We start from the raw sequence: 21909 nt of genomic DNA, 5'->3' as shown, positions 1-21909 counted from the left end.
GATATCTAGAGGTGATAGTGAGGAGAGACATTCCCATTTATACTCTTCTATTCTAAGACCTGTGAATTCTGGCTTGTAAAAGAATTTATTTAGCAACCATGACCAGACAGATGCTATAGTGGTACAGAAAGATGTTACCATTCTTCTGGTACTGAAATCAAATCTTCCAAAGCCACTCACCCATATATCAGGCTATACATGAACACTTCATTATGATGGTGTGATGGTTAATTTCTTGTGTTAACATAATTGGGCCACACACAGGGTGCCCAGATATTTGTTTAAACATTCTCATGTGTTTGTGGTAGTATTTATGGATGATATAACATTTGAGTCAGTAGACTGAGTAAAGGAGATTGCCCTCTACAGTGTGAGCAGGCCTCATTCAATCTGTTGAAAGGATGAGTAGAATAAAAAGACTAAATATGGAAAAATTTGCTTTCTATGCCTAACTGTCTTTGAGCTAGAGCATCAATCTTCTGCCTTTGGATTTGGACTCAGACTTGAACTAAATCTTATAACATTTGCTCTCCTGGTTCTCAGGCCTTCAAGCTTGAATTGAAACTACACTACTAGCTCTACTGGGGCTTGCTCACTGCAGATACTGGAACTTCTCAGTCTCCATAATCACATGAACAAATTCATTATGATATCTCTCTCTCTCTCTCTCTCTCTCTCTATATATATATATCCTATTTTGTTGTTTCTCTAAAGAACCTTGACTAATATAAATTGAGAATATAGTAACACCTGTGAATTTCCAAAGAAGAAGCATTCTATTATATCATTATAATCATCATGATTCATTTGCTCCAACAGGAATTCCTTCTGCAGAAGCAAGGATGGTGGTGAATAAGCATTTCTGTACATCTACAAATGTTTGTTTGTTTCTGTAGAAGCACTGTGGTGAGGAAAAAATAACCCAATATATTAAATATTTATTCCAGTGAGATGTACTTTGAACTACACAAAATACTGCTACATTCATAATGGAAATAATCCAATGTAATCAGTCTGCTACGTAATGTCCAACTGATACTCTGGGGGATAGTGCCACATGTGGGACTCATTGTTGATCTCTCCCAACTCAGCAGCAGCCGTGGACATAAAAGCCTTGGAAATGGACTTGGTTAGCACATGGAAAGCTCTCATTCTTTTTACCATAGACCTCCACTAAAAAACTCATTGGACAAAGACAGGGTGGCTGGGAGAAAAGACTGGCTGATAATCAAAAAGTAGACATCTTTCCTCATATTTTTACCTGCTAAGTAAGACACAAAGTAAAAGGTTTTGGATCATATGTAAAATATGTAATTATTCTTTGCATAGCCTCATAAAGTTTCATAAGGTACAATCATAGCTTAATATTATGTCAAAGACTCAAGGTGATCTCTGTGTATATTTCTTGAGTACTTTGCTTTCAGTGCTTTCTGTTGTATTCTTTTCCACAAATTCCAGTACTTCAGCATCCTTAAACACTGAACTCTGTCCCTATATTATGTTAATGTGTTTTAGAAAATGCCCACAGGCACAAAAATTGGGGAAATGATAGAACTCACTTCTTTTGTTTCCTTTATGTAAACAGTTAAAGCCCACAGTAGGTATATATCTATATATCTATACATAGGTAAAGTATATATTTCATATATATGACATATCAAATATATTATATTTTCAAGTTTAATATACATATATATACATATATATTTATTCCATACATTGTGCCTGAAAAAGGAAGTCCCAAACGCCACACATTTCACACATTATTTTGTTATCAATGGCGTGTGCACCAATCATTTTTATAGTAGTAAAGATGAAAAATTTGTGCAGTGTCAAATATACAAATGCACTAATTCAACTTTTAAATGGGATGCAGCCAATGCCAAAATCTATTAATATTTTTGATGCTTTATTTTACACCCAATGCAATACATTAAAACCTTAAACATTTAAAAGCTTTCCCTTGGAGTACATCTCAAAATAAAATAAAACCATGTTTATCAGTAAGTGTATGTCACAGCACACAATTACTGAAGCAGAGGCTGAGTTTTATTTTTAGTGCGCATTTACATGGGATATAAATACACCTGTTCACCACCAATTTCCTAATTATCTTTCTTCCAACTCTCTGACCATCCAGCAGAACACTATGCATTACCTATGAAACAATGTAGATATATATCTTTTGCCATCTCTCTTTCCTGCAAAAATTAATGACCAGGTGAACTTTCTAGAGTTCTTTCCACTGGGAGAATTTTATTTCACCACTGTCATTCAATGTGACCCAGGAGAAGGGATGTAACAAAACTATGTGTGAAAAATCTCCAGATAATTTTCTTCTTCAGTCACTGGTCATGGGGAAATGCATATGAAGCCCTAAGTCTGGGTGGAGAAAAAAGAGGCAATCTCCAGGAGCAGCCCCAGGGGTCGTGGCATGTGGAACCACTTGCTCATGCAACTTACTTATGTATTCACATCCTGCTGAGGATGTGAATCATTTTTGTATGTATCACTTCCAGATGATGATGGAGCACTGCTGTGCTTAGTGAGTCAGGAAACACCCAGTCCAGTTTGGGTAGTTCTAATTACATAATAGGTTGCCAGGCCATAGTCAAGAATTCTGTTTCTATTAGGGCCCAGTGGCAAGCCAAAGGAGAATAGTTCTCCACAGAGGATTCATGGCTTTCTTCCAGAATTCTAAAGGGACTAAATTATGATTCACTTATAGGGTCGTAGAGAGGAAAAGATAATGTGATATGACGTAGTTACTATCTGAAATAGTGTATGATTGTAGTGATAAATTAGGCACAGTGTAGTGTTCTATTGAGCAAGCAATAGAGTACTTAGGAAGTGAAGTAATAGACACAAATTACTGTTTTTATCATCTTATTAAAGAGGTCAAGAGACCTTGTGCTGTTAACTGCAACCTAAGTGTATTTTAACACAATCAAATTATAAAAAGATACATTTGTAAAAAGAACAAAAATTCCTTTGAGATAAATGAAAATGTTGAGGTTATTTGAACTACCTTTTTGCCACTTTCTGTTGAAAGGTTATATTATGAAAATTTCAATAGTAGTCCATCCAGCAAATTATAACTAAAAATAGAAAATAATATTTGCAGGTAAATTTAGAAAATAATAAATTTTTGATATATAAATTTTATTTTGGTATAGGAGGTAAAGGTAAACTTATTTGAAGAGTCTTTCATTCTCAAATATTAATATATATATTTCTACTTTTCATAATGTGGTATATATGACAACATATACATTTCTATAATTGCAGGGCATTGTTTTCATTTCTTCTCATTCTATTTAAATGTTTTCATGTATACAAGATATATGGACCCAAAACTGTAGAGATATGGATATTTTCTTCCTGTAGTAAAGCTAAGTTTTCTTCTGGTGAAGAAATGTAGTACCAGTTTACTTTTATCTTTGTGAAGCTTGACTGTTGTCTTTTGGGGACATGTCTATCTTAAATTTGCTTTTAATCATAGGGCGTAGCACTTTCTAACAGGGCATGGTCTATGTCCTAAATCCTATTTGCATCATGCTTAAGAACAATTACCTATTCAAAGTTATAAAGATATTATCCTATGGTTTCTTACAAAATATTTAATATTTATTTTTCACATTTAGATCAATGATATGTGGAATTTTTTCTTTTTGGTTATAGTATAAGGGAAGGTTCAAAACACATATTTTATATATGGTATTAGATTGACCTCTACACATTTTTTAAAAAGAATATTCTTTTTTGAAAAGAATATGTCTTCTTTGTCATAAATTAGATTACCACATAACTTTCATTCTTTTGGTGGATGAAAGCAAAATATGGCTATTTGTCCTTTGTATCTATCTCTTCTTTTGCATATACTACTTGTTATTAAGTTAGTAACAACATTCACACTTATTTTCTAAAAGCCAGGTGTGTTAGAGTCTCATTGATCAACACTGCATACAAAATCTGAAACTGTTAATGAGTATCACGACATGATTCAAATGATCATGTTAGAAGATGTCATGCTCCCTGAGCACACAGGGAAGAAAGACAGCAAATACCTAAAATGGAATTTGACAGAAAAGAGGCAGTGTAAGTTGAAGCTGCTACTCTGGGAGAGTAAGAACAAAGTAACCAGAATCTTACCTACTCTCACAAGACAAATTCTTTGGAGCCATTTATCGCAGTATGACTCTTGAGAAAACCAAGCCACAGGTGCTTAAATAAATTGCTCAAAGATACATGGTTTAGAGTTACGGAAGAGAGATTTGATCCAGGGGTCATGATCTTAGAGAGATAATGATCTTCTTCATTCAATTAGGTCTCTTCAAGATGAAATTTAGTTTCTTAATAAATTAGTTTCAGCTCTTCTGCATTTATTTTTTTTACACGCAATCTTAGCTAAGTTATTTATTATTTGGGAACAATACTCTAAAGTATTACGTGGGAAAAATCTGATTTTTTTCTGATTCCTTCATGTAAATTAATTGTCTCAATGTGATATGATTTTTTGAAATACCAGTTTTAAAACATTGCATACATTGCATATCTTATCGTGGACATTAATATTTTTGTGCCCTTAAGTTATCACATTCAGGAATTAACCCAATAATACTAAAATGGTTGACTCAGGCTTACAATGGGGAAAGTTATTACATTGTTGCTGTCATTATTGGCTTCTAAACTTGCATGGTCTTTTTGGCATTTGGATTATACTTTTGGCTCGTAATCAAACTGTAGCCAAGACAAATCCCTAAATGGTTACAAGCATTATTACTTCAGGACTTTATCTTTTCCTCAATTGTGTTTTATTCAATTGTTTTATTCTTTTGACCTAGTATGTCAAGATATTTTAAAATGCTGACTTCATATTCTGTCACATTGCTCTCAAGACAATGACAATAAATATTATTGTTGTATTTTTACCTTAAATGTATTTGCATATCTTAAATACAATTGAAAAAAGGATAGAACATTGTATATACCTGAATAATTTGCAAATTAGTATAATTATCCAAATATGGTATCAATAAGTTAATTATGAATTTTCATTTGTCTAAGCTTGAATTTTCTTCTTTTTTTGTTTGTCTGGTCAGTGTTTCTTAATACTATACCAATGTCTAAGTATCTTTTTTATTTTCAGATTACTAGACATATAATCACAACAACTCCATTCTTTGCAATTACTGAGGAGACCATAGCAACGTTTTTTCTAATCATACTTTCTAGTGTTTTGAGGATATTAGATTGAACTAACCCTGACTGCCATTAAATTCTTTTTTATCCTTATCTGTAACACATCTTGGTCTTCATATTGTCAAAGTCAAAATAAAGTATAGAGATAAATATCTAAATTAAATTTTTTATTTAAAAATCACAGGATAACAATTCAGGACATACACATAGACTGGGATATTTTTTGGTATGTCTGAAGAACAAAGAAAAGTTTGGGGTTTTATTAGAAAGAGAAATTTACGGATTGTTTTGAAAGAAAGCTCATTGGCATTAAGAAAGCTTTTGAGAGTTGTCAAGCTCTGATTGGTGACTGACAGCAGTAAATAAAACTAGTCTTAGAGCCCAAGCAAGTCATTTTACAAGATAAAACTGGGCCTAGGACTACAGCAGGCCATGTCAACAGTGGGCCTTGTGGGAATTTCAGCTCTTACAGCAGGTGCTGTGTGGTGCAAGAAATTTCTCTGCCTGGCCCCAGATACTGAGTTATCTGGATATGACAAAAGTAATCCAATTCTTATTAGTATAATCAATTTTCATAATATCATTGTTAACCTAACTTATTTGAAACATTTGACTTTTAAATTATTACTGGTGATTAAAATCTCTTTGGTTCTCCTGGAGAGAGTTGGAACCCATTCTATTAAGTGAAGTATCCCAAGAATGGAAAAATAAGCACCACATGTACTCACCAGAAAACTGGTTTCCCTAAGTGCACATTTGGGAATAACACCAATTGGGTATCAGACAGAGGTTGGGGCTGGGTGGAAGGGATGGGTGTATACCTACTGTTGAGTGCGATGCACACTGCCTGGGGAATGGACACGCTTGAAGTTCTGACTGGGGGGGATGGAGTGAGGGGAGGGGAGGGGTGCACACCTACGTGATGAGTGTGATGTGCACTGTCTGGGGAATGGACACAACTGAAGCTCAGACTCGGGGGGATGGGGAGGCATGGGCAATGTATATAGCCTGATCTTTTGTACCCCCATAATGAGCTGAAAAACAAACAAAAAATAAAAATAAAAAAAATATTAAATTAAAATTATACCTGAGTAGTTCCACTTTGTCTATGTCATCTTTAATATTTCTATGAGCTATGGGTAATACTTTCACATAATCTGTCCTGTAACTTCTGTAAATCATAAGTTTGCTTGGAATAATTGTATTATTTTTCTTTCATTGCATTTACTAAAAATAACCAGTTTATATATTTTCACTCAGATAAGAAAAAAATAAGCAACTATTTAAATTAAAATTAGTTATTTTTAGTACAAACCTCATGATATCATATTAAAATTATAGTCTTCATTACAAAAGCATACATTTTCATTGAATAAATATATATTGATAAATGGCAGATAAGATGGAGTACATGAATTCTCAAAAGCTAAAGTTGGTTAGGTCACCAGTTGCTAAACATAATTAATAAAAAGCACTAATACTATGTACTAACATTGTACAATGTCAAAGATAAAAGGAAAATCCCAGTGGGTATAGAAACAGAAATAAGTCAAGTCTAAAAGTGTATGTAAGACTGGATTCTGACATTAGAGAGACATTAGTACCCCTGGGTGCTGGAATATAATAGAACAATACTTCCAGCATTCTAAAGTAAAATTATTTTCACTTGAGATTGCTATAAGAAGACAAACTGTCAGTTTGACATCAGAATTAAGACACGTTGACACATTCAAAGATGTTTTATTAGTCACTTTATGGACATTAAATAAAAGCCACCTCAATATCAAGAGTTGTCTAACAACAAGTAAATGTTCAGCTCCTGTGTCCTCAGCTTAGTTAAGTGGATTCAGCTTCAGTCTACCCAACCATGAATAGCTTTAGGTAAATTGGCTGCACTTGTCTAATGCAGGTGACATGTTGGAGAGTGAGAAGTATTCATGGGGGATCTTATTTTCATGATGAAGATCGAAAGTTCCTGGCCGGGCGCGGTGGCTCACGCCTGTAATCCTAGCACTCTGGGAGGCCGAGGCGGGTGGATTGCTAGAGGTCAGGAGTTCGAGACCAGCCTGAGCAAGAGCGAGACCCCGTCTCTACTAAAAATAGAAAGAAATTATATGGACAACTAAAAATCTATATAGAAAAAATGAGCCGGGCATAGTGGCGCATGCCTGTAGTCCCAGCTACTTGGGAGGCTGAGGCAGTAGGATCGCTTAAGCTGAGGAGCCTGAGGTTGCTGTGAGCTAAGCTGACGCCACGGCACTCACTCTAGCCTGGGCAACAAAGTGAGACTCGTCTCAACAACAACAACAACAACAACAACAACAACAAAAAAAAAAAAGATCGAAAGTTCCCATGGTATAAGTAGAGATATAATACTGCTGAGGGCTCATGCCCCAAAATCGCATTTTCACACCATTCACATTCTAATGGTTAAAACCAGTCACATGGCCAAGCCCAACATTAGTGGGGTAGGGAAGTAGAATCTTCTAATCAGGCTAGTGAAAGACAAAGAAATATATGGGAAAAATAATTTAACACAAAAATGTTGCCTTCAGTACACTATTTCTATTATAATTGAATAAGTGGTAGAGCAATCATGGCCATGAACCAAAATAATTAATGTCATCAGCAGATTTCAAAAAATATGCAATCATATCAAGTATATTATATGCATATCAATGCAACTTAACTTAGTAGAAAAACAAGAGCAAACTAAATCCAAAATTAGTAGAAGATAAGAAATAATAAAGCTCAGAGCAGAATAAATGATATCAAAACAAAAAAATAGAAAACATCAATGAAACAAAAAGCTTATTTTTTTGAACAAATAAACAAAATTTACAAACTTTTAGACAGATTAAGAAAGAGGAGATAAGACCCAAATAAATAAAACAAAAGATGAAAAAGGAGACATAACAACTGATACCACAGAAATTCAAAGTATCATTATAGACTATTATGAGCAAATATCTGTCAATAAATTGGAAAACCTAGACAAAATGGGTAAATTCCTAGACATATACAAGCTACCAACATTGAACTAAGAAGAAATCCAAAACCTGAATAGATCAATAGCAGGTAACAAGATAGAAGCAGTAATAAAAAGTTTGCCATCAAATAAAAGCCCAGGACCCAGTGGCTTCACTGCTGAATTCTATGACACATTCAAAGAACGTTCTATGAATTAAACATTATTATCTTGTCTAATAACAGAATCAGAGGAAAGTTTAAGTGTTAAGCCAAAGCAACACAATATTTTAAGTGGCAAATAAAAGATTCTAATCTATGCCAGTGTTTTTAATCATAGCAATGCACATACTCTAATTAATTTTTTAATATATTTAGTCATTTATTATTTGTTTAATTGTTTATTCAATATCTACTTACTGAGAATTACCTAGATGGCAGAAAATATGCTAGGCAATGGAAGAATAGGGAATAAAAATAAAGCCTGCAGCTCTTCCCTTAGCGATTTAATCTATTGGGAGACATAAACATAAAAATACTTGCAACACGGACAAAAATAATTAGCAGAGCATTCATCTTTCCTCCTCAACATTGCTTCTCCCACAAACACAACACATACACACACATACACATGCTGTGTGCATGCACAAGCGTGTCCTTTCTTAAAAGGTTACTTCTTGCTAGGTTGTCTGTCTTATTTTGCCGAAACAAAGGTTAAGGATAATGGCTAAGTATTGAGAGAAAAAATGTGTAATTGGGAGATCAGCTTGTAGTTCCCAAGGAGCAGCGTGGCAGACAAGAAACAGTGCGTGTGGGTTTGTATGACTATTTTTGTGTGTGTTTGAGTGTTGGGATGTGTGTGTTATGTCTGAGACAAAAATGTAGGAAAAAAGATTTAGTAAAAACGATAAGTGAAAAATGAAGGCAAGATATACAAATAAGCATAGAGGTTCAATTGTATTGAGAATTTTGGAGGAAGATTATAGAAGGATTTGGCGGGGAGCAACTCTTAGAAGAAAAGATTTTAGGAACTGCCACTATACATGTGTGACAGCTGTTTAAATTGATTTAAAAGATATTCTTTCTGTGTAATTTCTACACTTTTTCAATTTCTAGGTCAAATGATTGCAGTTTTACATTCCAATTATGTTTGCTCACTTATAGTCATATTTACATGACATTGCGTATTTACTGTGTCTCAAAAATACCTTCTTTATACTGCAGATATATTATTGTAATAAAATATTGTAATCCTGGGGTGAGATGTATGGACAAATTAAGAAAAAAGCACAGTGAAGGAAGTTGTTATGGGAGGAATGCAAAAGTGTCTGGCACAAATCCTTCACATAGGTTCATCTACTGGGTTGTTCATCTCTTTTTCTTTTATGGAAAATCTCTTTTTGGGTTAAAAGTTATGAATTTTATGAATGTCTCATTTTCTCTTTGCATTAGTTTTACCACATAATTTTTTTCACTGTAACTTTGTGAAATTTACCACTGCTCTTGTTATTATTAAATTTTTCATTTGAGTTTCTTCTTCAGTTGGTCAACATTCTATAATGAGAGAAATAACTAAAGTTATTTCTACATTGTAAAATATAGACGATCTCTCAAATGTCTTACCCATATTGTCTCATCCACATTGTCTCAGGTGACCATATTTATCCCTCAGGTTTTCAGTCCCTGGTTTCCTTGTGGTTTGCTATACACAATCTTGGCTGCTTAGCCTTGAGGCCAATTCTTCAGCACCTCTAATATATTACAAATCTGAACCTTTATTCCTCATATCCCCTCTTTTAGAATAAACTTCCTTGCCTGTTCATTGGCAATCTGTAATAGGCACAGACACTTCTCTAAAGCAGGCTTTCCTGATTCCAAGACTGGAATAAGTGCTTGCATTAATCTTCTGATAGCACCTTACGCAACTACTATCATGATTTCCACATTTTATTATGTACTTTTTCAGTGTGTGAAATAGTTATTTCTTTGATTCTCCCAGCATTTGAATGTTTGTGAAGGCAAGAACTGTTATTAGTGTTTGGTTTCTAGTGTCTATGAATATTATGTGACATATAATAACACTTACTAAAACGATTCCTTAATTATAGGTAATGTCGGATATTGATTGGAATGTGAAGATGAAATTAGATAATTTATTTGAAAGCATGTTACAAAACCCAATGTATAATCTATGCTTTAGTTATCATTGTAACCATCCTGAGAGTACTTTTATGTAAAAAGGGGCATTAATATTGACATACACATTTTTAGAGATTGTCTATATTCTACAATGTAGAAATCAATTTACTTATTTTTTTTTGCAAAATAATGTATAATAGACCTTGATTAAATTTTGGAAACAATATATCCATACAATATAATGTTGCATTTAAAATATCAAAATTTTTTATCTTTTTATTTTCTTTTGATTTACGAAAATATATTGCAAGATAAGTTATTGTTTGCCTTTGTCAATATCCTGTGACATTTCCATGAAAGTATAATAATACTGGAGAGTTTTATTAGATTTCCACATGAAGTAACCATGATGCCTGAACTATTGAATTTGTCAAAATTATAATAGCTTTTCAAAACACACAAGTAGAATCTTACCTCCAAGTTCATATTATATTGCTCTTGTTCTAGACATAACAAATTGTTAAATAACCTTTTGACCCATTTTATTAACTGAGAAATGTTAGTTATAATATTGCTTGAGAACTCTGATACACATAATTATAAGTTCATATTTGAATCTCCCAGACACGAACACCAATACACAAAATTAAAAAACACAAATTTCTTCTGGAATAATTTTAAGAAATTGTTGCATACATTTCCCTTCATTTCATAGGAAATAAAAGCCTGCCTACTTAGTATGCATTGAGTATATTATACATTACTTCAACTCAGAAACTTTGATTTTGAAAAATAAATGTGAATTTTTCTCACTGCAGAAAAGTTTATCACTTTATATTATTACAAAATCAACAAATAGCTCTCAATTCTTCAACTTTCATTTTTAAAACATTTTGTCTGTGGCATTGCATATATTTTGCCACATAGTCAATATTTATAAAGGGTAAATACATGCATATTTATATATACACACATATAACTATGCAAGAGTATGAAATAAAATACTTCTTTCTATGTAGACTATATGTTTTACATACCTTGAGTGTATAGTAACATATGACATTTAAAACAGATAGAAAGCAAATTAGGTCTAACTACTCTCTGTTATTACTTATGTTCTGATTTTCTCTGATCTTGAATAGTGCAAGTCTTCATATTGCTTTACTTAGTTTCCATCCCGTTTTCCTCTTTCAGTATTCTTTGAAACCAAGGTCAGACCTTCTATATTGGTTCCCTACAGAGTAAGAAATGACTTATGAGAAAGTACAGAAGCTTTTGGGGTTGGAGATATAACTTAAAAGGAAACATCTAAAAACAAAAAAGTTGGAAAGGCCCGAAGTTTTCATGTGCAACCCTTGAAGGAAAAATAAAATAAAGGTCATACTAAAACTATATATGAGTTGATTTCAACTTTGATGGAAAGTTCTTTCAGAGTTGTAAGTATTTATCATTGCAAGAACGATAAATGCTTTGCAATATTAAGAGAGTTCTTGCCTATTGTTACATCAGGAATGTATTATATATTAATATTTTACAGTATATAGCATTTTTATCTGTAATATCCCTCATTGCTTTAGCTATTCATGTGGGCAAAATCCATTTATTTCAATAGCTTTTATAGAACCAGTGACAAAATTCAGTTTATAAACTTTTATGTTCATTATATGTGAATAAACATGGGAATGAGAAGCAAATCACAGTGCTCATTGCTTTCGATGGCTAAATGTAAAATGAAATACACACATACAAATTTATGTATGATACAGTTGTATAGTTTGTAAGTCTGAAATTAGCAATATGAAAAAAGTAAGATTTGAACTTTGATGTCACCTAGTACAGAAAAAACAGTTAATTTAACCTATCAGTTTCCTAGGACTGCCATAACAAATGACTGCAAAATGAGTCACTTAAAACAACGTAAAATTCTGGAGAATAGAGGTTTACAGCAAGGTGTGAGCAGGGCTTTGCTTTCTCTTCAGGCTCTAGGAAACAGTCCTTTCTTGCCTCTTCTTGTGTTCTGGTCACGGATGACCATTGTCACATCCCTTGGCTAGTAGTTGTCATACTCCAATTTCTGTCTCTGTTTCCCTGTGGCTATCTTTCCTCTGTGTGTGTCTCTATGTACAAATTTCTCTCTTTCTATAAAGACGTTGATCATTGAATTTAAGGCTCATGCTTGTCCGGAAAGACCTCATTTTAACTTAAATACATTTGCAAAGATATTATTTATAAATAAGGTCACATAAACAGATACAGAAGATTAGGACTTGACTATATCTTTAGAAAGACACAATTCAACCCAATGTACTGAATGTCTTCGCAATTTGGTTTGTCTTGGCCTATTTGACAAAGCAGTTTCACCTGTCTTCATATTTGGTGAATTTTGAGTAAAAGTGATATCAGGAATCTGATCTATTTCATAAGTCATAAAAAGGATTTCCATCTGAAAATATATATCAATAGAATCTTTTTTCATATGCCGTTTTGTTTGAGAGTACATTTGTGGCATTTAGGAAATTAGCGCAAAATAAAGAGTGAATTCCTACTTAATATCTTACTCTTCAGACTAGATTTTTTTCAGTGAATTATATTTTGCCCAAAGCACAAAAATATAATTTTTATACAATTACATTTTTCTTTTCTTACTTCTTCCATCATTCATTCTCTTCTTTCTCTCACTAAACATTTTTCTATTAAAATTATATGAAAGTTATGATAGATAAGATTGACTTTGCCCTCAGTGCAGACTAATGTCACAAAAGTAAAGAAATTCATACAAATGTCTATATATTATAGTAAGTAAGGTTTGTGAGGGCAAAAATAACTGAATGTCATGAAAATCCAGAAAATATACCTTAGATGGTGACATGGAGATATTTCTGTACCAGGTAATAACTGAGGTGAGTTTAAGAAAAAAAGGGTAAAGTAATGAATATCTGAAAAGACATAAGCTTGTAAAACTACTCCTAAAACTATTTCCCTAGTATAAAGGAAATGAATATATTTAGAAAGATGAAAATTTGGCAGATGCTGATTCTGAAGGACTTTATTTATACTGTTAATGTGTATTTTTTATTTTTATTTAACACAATCATTACACCCAAACAAACAAACAAAAAATTCAAAAGCAATCAAAATGAATTGTATGAAAGTTTTTATTAAAATGTTGAGTATATTTTCACAAGTGTCAACTCATAGTCCAACTGACCTAATATACTATCCATACAGGTGAAACCAAATCAGCTCCTTTTCCATGTTTTTATCCTCACCTGAAATTTACTTCTCTTTATCTTTGACTATTCCTATTCATTTTCAAAACCCCAGTTCACAATTTTTAATAAACTTTATATTTTAAAACAGCTTTAGATTTATAGAAAAAATAGTACAAATGGTTCCCATGTACCCAACATCCAGTGTCCCTATTATTCTCTTATATTAGTATGGTACATTTGTTTTAATTAATGCACTAATTATATAACCTTATTGTTAAGTAAAGCCCACAAAATTCATATTTATTTATTTTATCTAATGTTCTTTTTGTGTTCCAGCATCCCATTTGGGGTACCAGGTTATATTTAGTTGTCATATCTTCATGGGCTCCTCTTGGCTGTGACAGTATCTCAGACTTCTCTTATTTTTGATGACTTTGACAGTTTTGAAGCTTACTGGTCAAGTCATTGCAGAACATTCACTTACTAGGATTTGTCTGAATTTTCTAACCATTTTTCTCAGGTTTAGATTGGAGTTATATGTTCGTGGGAGGTTGACCAAGAGCTAAAGTGCTGTTTTCATTATATAATGTCAGTGGTACAGGCTGTCAATCACTGTTGATATTAACCATGCATGATCACCTGGCTGAGGAAGTGCTTGTCAGGTTTAGCCACTGCAGAGATGCTATTTTACTCCTTTATATACTGTATTTGTAAAAGAAAGTCACTAAAAGCAGCTCACATTTAAAGAATGGGAAGTTATACTCCATCTCCTTGAGGGCAAAATATCTACAAAAATTATTTGGAATTCTTCAAGTGAGATTGGTCTCTTCTTTCCCATTTTTAAATTATTTATTCATTACTTTTTAACAGTATCACTCTTGGTTATTTATTTTATTCCCTGGTTTCTAATCCCCTGCTACTTTATTTTATTGGTCAAATTGTTCCAGCTTTGGCTATTAAGAGACCTTTTGGTTAGCTCCTGTGTCCCCTTGACATACCCTCAACAATGTATGTTTTTGCATCTTTGCTTTTGAGCAGCTCATCTTTCGTATCTTCTGTCACATTTCTCCAAGGAGCCTTGGTTCCCTCTATTGGAGAATGGTGCTATAAACCAATCTTAGGGAGCTAGGCATGTTTGTTGCTGTTGGGTGTCATTGTTTGTGGGCCCTCACAACTGACAAAGCAAGGACATATCTGTGTGTATACTAAACACATATAAATATTTCTATATGTAACCATCTGTATCATTATTAAGGTAAACATGAGTTCATACTAATATCTCCAAGTCTAATTCACTAACACATGAATCAGTTGGTTTCCTCTGCTCTCTTTTCTATAAACCACCAGTCAAACCATGAGAAAACTACCATCTGCCATCCATTTATTTAACCAGTCAATTCTAGTCTAAATTTATAATAGTATCTGAATTGTTAAAGCACATATCTGTGGGAAATAACTCCATCAACTACACCATCGGGCTCATGAACAATTTCTTTTACATTTAGTCATATTGATTCACTGATTTCTAAAGTCACTTAGATTAGCAACTTTTTCCCTCATCCTACTTAACAAAATAGTTTCATGCCTTAATAATATATTTTGATTTTTTGCATGTTCTTCATTACATCCTAGGATCACCTGAACCCCTAAGTGATGTTTTAATGTGTATACATAGCACATATATGTTAAAGTTTATTCTTTGGTCTATAAAGTTACATGGGTTTGACAAGTATTTGGTGTTATCAATCCACCATTACAGTATCATACAGAATAGTTTTACTGTCCTAAAAAGACTTTTGTGCTTCACTTATCCAGCTCCTATACCCATTCCACATCCTTGGCAACTACTAACTTTTAAATATCTCTAGAGTTTTGCCTTCTCCAGAATGTCATATAATTGGAGTCATATGGTATGTAATCTTTTTAGGTTCACTTTTTTTTCACTTGGCAATATACATTTAAGATTAATTCATGTTTTTGCTTTGCTTAATAGCTCATTTTTTTTATTGCTGGATAATGTTCCACTGTTTAGATGTACTATTATTTGTTAATCCATTAACCTATGAGTGACATTTGTTTGCAGTTTTTGGCAATTGTAAATCAAGCTTCTATAAACATTTGTATGTAGATTTTTGCGGGGAAATAAATTTTCGAGTAAATTGGGTAGGTACCTAGGAGTATAAAATGTCAAGCAAGCATAGGAGTGAAATTGCAAGTGCTTATGGTAAAACTATGTTTAGCTATGTAAGAAATGTCAAAACTGTCTTCCAAAGTGGCTTTGCCATGTTACATTCTCACCAGCAAAAAAAAAAAGAAAAAAAAAAAAAAAGAAAATATTCCTCTTATTCCCCAATATCTCTAACAATTGGTCTTACCAGTTTATTTTTTTTAATTTTAGCTATTTTACTAGGCATTTAGTGATATCTCATTGATGTTAAATTTGTAATTCTCTAATGACGATGATGTTGAACATCTTTTCACATACCTTCGCAATATCTATGTCTTCTTTGATAAGCTGTTGTTTCAGGTGTGTAGCTCATTTTTAAATTGTGTTTTTAGTTTTGATGAAGTGCTGTTTATCTACTTTTTCTTTTGTTCCCTGTGTTTTTAATGGTTCATGCAAGAAATCACTGTCAAATCCAATACTGTGAAGATAGCCTCTTATGTTATCTCCCTATGTCTTCTTATAAGAGTTTTATACTTTTAGCTCTTATGTTTAGGTATTTCATCCATTTTGAGCTAATTTTTGTGTATAGTGTAAGGTAAGGGTCCAACTTAATTCTTTTGCATGTGAATATCCAATTTTCCCAGCACCATGTGTTGAAAGGACTGTTGTTTCTCCCCATTAAATGGTCTTGGCACACCTCTCAAAAGTAATTTGACCATATATGTTACAGTTTATTACTGGGCTTTCTATTCTATTCCAGTAGTCTATCTATATTTATGTCAGTGCTGCAAAGTTTTTATTATTGTAGCTTTGTCATAAATTTTGAAATCAGGATGTGTGAGACTTCCAACTTTGCTCTAAGTTTTCAATATTGTTTTCACTATTTATGTTCTCTTGAGAAACTGTATGAATTTTAGGGTGAATTTTTCTACAAAAGTTTCACTGGGATTTTAACATAAATTGCATGATCTCTGTATATTGCTTTGGGTACAATTGACAACAATACCAAGATTTCAATCAACTAACATGATATCTTCATATTTTTGTGTCTCCTTTAATTTCTTTCAGCATTCTCCTTTAAATTTTCACTATATAAATCTTTCACCTCCTTGGATAAGTTTAGTCCTATGTTTTAAATTACTGTTGTTACCATTGTAAATATAATGACTATCATTATTTCTTTTTCAGATTTTTCATTGTTATTAGAAATGCAACTGATTTTTGTGTTTTGACTTTATATTCTCAAACTTTACTGAATTTATTAGTTCTAACATGTTTTTCTGTAACTGTGAATCTTTGGGGCTTTATTAATATATATGATTATGTCATCTGTGAACAGAGATAATTTTACTTTGTCCTTTCCAATTAGGATTCCTTTTCTTTTCTTCCTTTCTTTTTTCCGTATTTCTTCTTGATAGAACTTTTAATAGTATGTTAAATACAAGTGGCAAAAGCAGACATCGTTGTCTTCAACAGTCAGATTGAAGCATTCCCATTCCACCTCAACTAAGGCCTGGTTGCAAAGCAAAGCTGTAACTCAAAAAAGTACTAATTATGTTCAGAAGATGGCAAGATATTTCCCTCAAATCCTCAGGGCCTGGGCTGTGATTCATCTATAGAGGCCTGACAAGGACTCCAAATGGCATCTTTCTTTGCTACTAACACTTCAAACACCATCAGATCTGTTGAATCATATGGCCCAAGTGGCAGAGCAGCTTTCACAGCAGCCTACATCTTTTTTAAAGCCTTCTCTTCTTCTGAACTCCTCATCCTTTGGATACTTTCCTCTATAGTATATCAAAAAAGTTCTAGCATTGTAACTTCATTTATTTCATGCCAACTTTGGGTTATGTTTCAGACAACCAACCAAATGAGTAGAGTCCTTTCACCCCCCGCCCCCAGATGAAATATTACATATAAAATCTGCTTAGTTGGCTCATATGGATAAATTCAGCCTGGTCGAATATTATGTGCCTTCTACCATTACACCATAGTGTTAGCATTTATTCCTACATATGTTCCCCATATTTGTGTCTATATAGATTAGAAAATTCATTCAGTACTTCAGTGTTATAGTACACTTTCTTGGAGTCACTTTGCACCTCATCTTTTGGGATTAGTTGAGACTTAAGTTTAGTTATATGTCTGGAAGCTAAAAGTGTTGATGGGAGTATATATTGAGGAGAATTGACGGTGCTTTGCAAGGCACATACCTCAAGGGACGCCATTACAAGTTCTTAAAGCAAAGAACAGGTAACCTTCTCAGGCAGAGGTAGAACAGCTGCTTCGACTGGCAAGGAAAACTTGGTAGAATGTAGAGATTATATGTACCCAGGTCCATTGGATCTGCTTATATATTCCCATTATAATTTTCAGGGTCCTTTTCCTTCCCCAGATACCCTGAAAGGTTGGAAATTTAATCTGCGTTGCAACTGAGTCACTTGCTAGATGAGACTCTGGGTTTGATTTTCAGAAATTCTATCCCTCAGCTATAAGTTAAGGGTTTCTTTCAAAATAGGCATAGAAGCTTTCAGGTCATTTATTTCAGTTCAGATTTTAAACTTGGAATTTGAAGCTCTGAAGCCCTGAGCATGTATTTTACTACACCCATTTTCTCCAGTGCAATTAGGAGAAACTAAACAATCCCACTGTACTTCTTATTTTTCAGTTTGACTAAAATATTCTAAGGTGTCAAATACATAGTAACCTGAATATTTTTCTTCTAGAGTATGTTAAGATAATCCAATGACAATATTTTACATACACACACAAAAAAAACCCACATACACACATATATCTATTGCCACATTAGTCCGTGAGCTACCAGTGCCTTCTATAATACCACAACAGAGTCATTAGTGCCTTTAAGTTTAATCATATTATAGAACAAATTTCAGAAAACCCCAGTATCAATTCTGAAAACTTTTTAAAGATTCTATTCCACTAGAACCATTTCTGGTAATAAGTGTTTCAATGTATCAATTCAACCAGAGAAACAAAACCTGTAGAATACATAATGATGACAGGTAAATCCATAGGTAGGTAATAAACAGATTGATCAAATTAGATCCATAAATGAAGATTTTTCTGGACTAAACCGGTGTATGTGATTGTGGGGTTGGATAGACAAATTTGAAATCCATAAAACAAATCATCACAAAGCCAGGCTAGAACTATCAAGTGTAAGCTGAAGCTGCAATCCACATATAGAATTTCTTTTTTCCCCCAAGAAGTCTCAATTCTGCTTTTAATGACTTTCAATAGATTGAATTTGACCCACTCAGATTATCTAGGCTAATCTTCTTTGTTTAATGTCATCTGATTATAGGCTTTAATCATATCTACAAAATGCCTAAATAGAGCAATACCTAAATACATGTTTTATTGAATTACTGAGAACTACAGCCTAATCAAAATGATACATAAAACTTATAAACACATTAATAATTGCCAACTGGATCCATCTAAAAATTGGCCATTCATGGACTTAACAATATGGTTATCTTCTCCTATAGGTTGATCTGGAAACTTCCACTGCTGTATGCCTACTCTTTCAACAGCTTAGGCCAACACTGAGCCATTAATATGACACCGTTTCACCATTTACTTGGTAAGGATAGTGGTCAGGCTAGCCATATTGGTAACATGTTGATTACTCTTTCAGTTAATTTTAACTTAATTGGTGACATGTTGATTAACTTGATCCCTACTCCTTAATAGAGAAGGAGGGGATTGTCCTCACTAAAAACATTTGTGTTTTGTACATAAATTCCCTTACTTACATGTATTGATTATGATAGGATCACCATCAAATTTGGACATAGAGATAACATTATTTATCATAATATTCTGCATATTTTTCTTCTGAAAAAACACTTTTTACATAAAAAATTTCAGCAATAGTTTAACTGACATGAAACTTACTATTTTTATAATGCACCTCATCACTCAGAAGAATGTGTTGTATGATAGAGTGGTGGAATAACTACTGAAAACCTAGCAATGACTTCACTTGGAAAACAAAGCTGAGGTTCTACCCTATAATATCCAATATATGATTCAAGTTAATAAACAACATGATTTTTCCCCCATATCCAGAATACACAGGACAATGAAACAAATTATTTTTGTTTATTGGCCAAGAAATCTCAGCTTTTCCAGTTTAGATGTCTTCATTTAAAAAAAAAAAAAAAAGAAGAAGAAGAAGAAAGAAAATTTCAGAGGGAGACAAAGAAAAGTTTTCATTAAACTGGAAATGAAAACTATCATAATTTAGATATGCTCATGCTATTTAACCAACAAGCGAAGAAAGGGGTTTCTGTGAAGACTAAAGTGCTGGACACCATTACTAAGAGTTGGCTAGATGATACATGTGAATGTTGGAAGGGATAAAGAATGGAGCACTACACCTGGAAGACAGGCCAGTTTTCTCCCAGACCTTAAACTCCTCTGTAGAATAATAAAATTAAAAATAAAATAAATTCACAGAAATTTAAAATCCAGATAATTCAAAAATGAGAGTTTGGATCACTTCACCAAGCAAAGAGTTATGTTATAATAATTACATCTCTGTTTTTATGTCTTTTCTTCTTTTTAGCCATTATCTCATAAAATACTACCTCTTTTTTACCTCCTTTCCCGACTCTGCAACTCAAATTAAAAATATTTGTATTTCCCTTTATGGTTTATGTCTAACCATTTTTCTTACACTGCTTCCACATTTTTCCCTTCCTTGACTGCCTTTGGATTATTTATTCTGGCCATTCATCCATATCTAATTTACAAATCCTTAATTTCACTATAAAATTATCCTCTGAAGAGATGATTTCCAGAGTGGCCACATGTGAAACATCAGAAAATGTCTTTGAAAAAGATCAGATGTCAGTTAGCAGACAAATACTTTGAAGCATGTAGCATAAATATGTTCAAATAGCTATAGGAATGCATGCTTAAAAAAGTAAAGGGAGGTATGATGACAATGCCACGTCAAATAGAGAATAACAATAAAAAGATAGAAATTATAGAAAGTACCAATTAGAAATTCTGAAGGTGAAAAGTACAATAATTGAAATTAAATTTTACTAGAAGGGCTTCACAGTAGATGTGAATTGGTGGAAGAAAGATTTAATAAATGCTGAAGCTAGGCCAAATGAGATTATGCAATTAGAAGAACAAAGAAAGCCAAGAAATGAAGAAAAATCAACACAGGCTTAGAAAAATTTAGGGTACCATTAACACACCAAGATATGTATATTGGAAGTACCAGAGGAGAGGAAATGGAGAGAGGAGCAAAAATATTTGAAGAAATAAAGGGTTCCAAAATTAATTGAAAACAAAAGAAAACAAAACTATACATCCAAGAAGCTCAACAAGCTCCAAGTAGGATAAATACAAAGATACCCACACCCAAAAAAATTATAGGAAAAAATATCAATAATGAAAGATAACAAGAAAATCTTGAAAGCAGAGAGAGGAAAATGACTCATTCAATGTAACCACAAGTTTAACAGTTCACTTCTCATCTTAAACAATGGAGGGCTTCATGAAGGCGGTAGGTAGAATGGCACATTCAATGTGTTGAAAGAAAAAAATCTTGTGAAGTGACCTACATTCAGAAAAATTATCTTTCAAGAATGGAGGCAAAATAGCTAGAAACAATTAATTTTTATAATTTTATTCATTGTTCATTAATAATAGTTTCTAATTATATATTAACATAAATTAATACGAAAGTTATTCAGACTAAAAGCATGTAACCTAACACAATATATGCACTCAATAAAACCAAAACAGAGGCAAAGTTAATATACAATTATAAAAGACATTATTAATGTAAATATCTTCTCCATTCTTTTCATAAGTGATTTAAAAAGCAATTATATAAAATAGTATGTGTATAATTTTATTGTCAAGCATATAATATAGAGACTGGAACACATTTGACAACACCAGCAAAAGAGGTGGATGAGATTAATCTGTGTTTAAAAATAGAAATGACACCAGGTGGTAATTCAAACTCATAGAAACAAATGAAAACCAGAAGTGGTAATAAGTGTTTAGTATAAAAACTCTATAAATATGTACTTGCTGTCCCCTCTTCTTTCTGCTTCTTTAAAAGATATAAACTTATAAAGTAATGCTTATAAAATGTTATTGGTTTCAAAAAATATACACCTATCTTATTGCCTAGCCATTTGGATCTTCAGGAAAGGGTTTAAAGCC

This window comes from Eulemur rufifrons, chromosome 7 (assembly GCF_041146395.1).
Source record: "Eulemur rufifrons isolate Redbay chromosome 7, OSU_ERuf_1, whole genome shotgun sequence".
Lineage (NCBI taxonomy): Eukaryota > Metazoa > Chordata > Mammalia > Primates > Lemuridae > Eulemur > Eulemur rufifrons.
The sequence above is the reverse complement of the archived record's forward strand: the minus strand, read 5'-3'. Positions refer to the sequence as shown.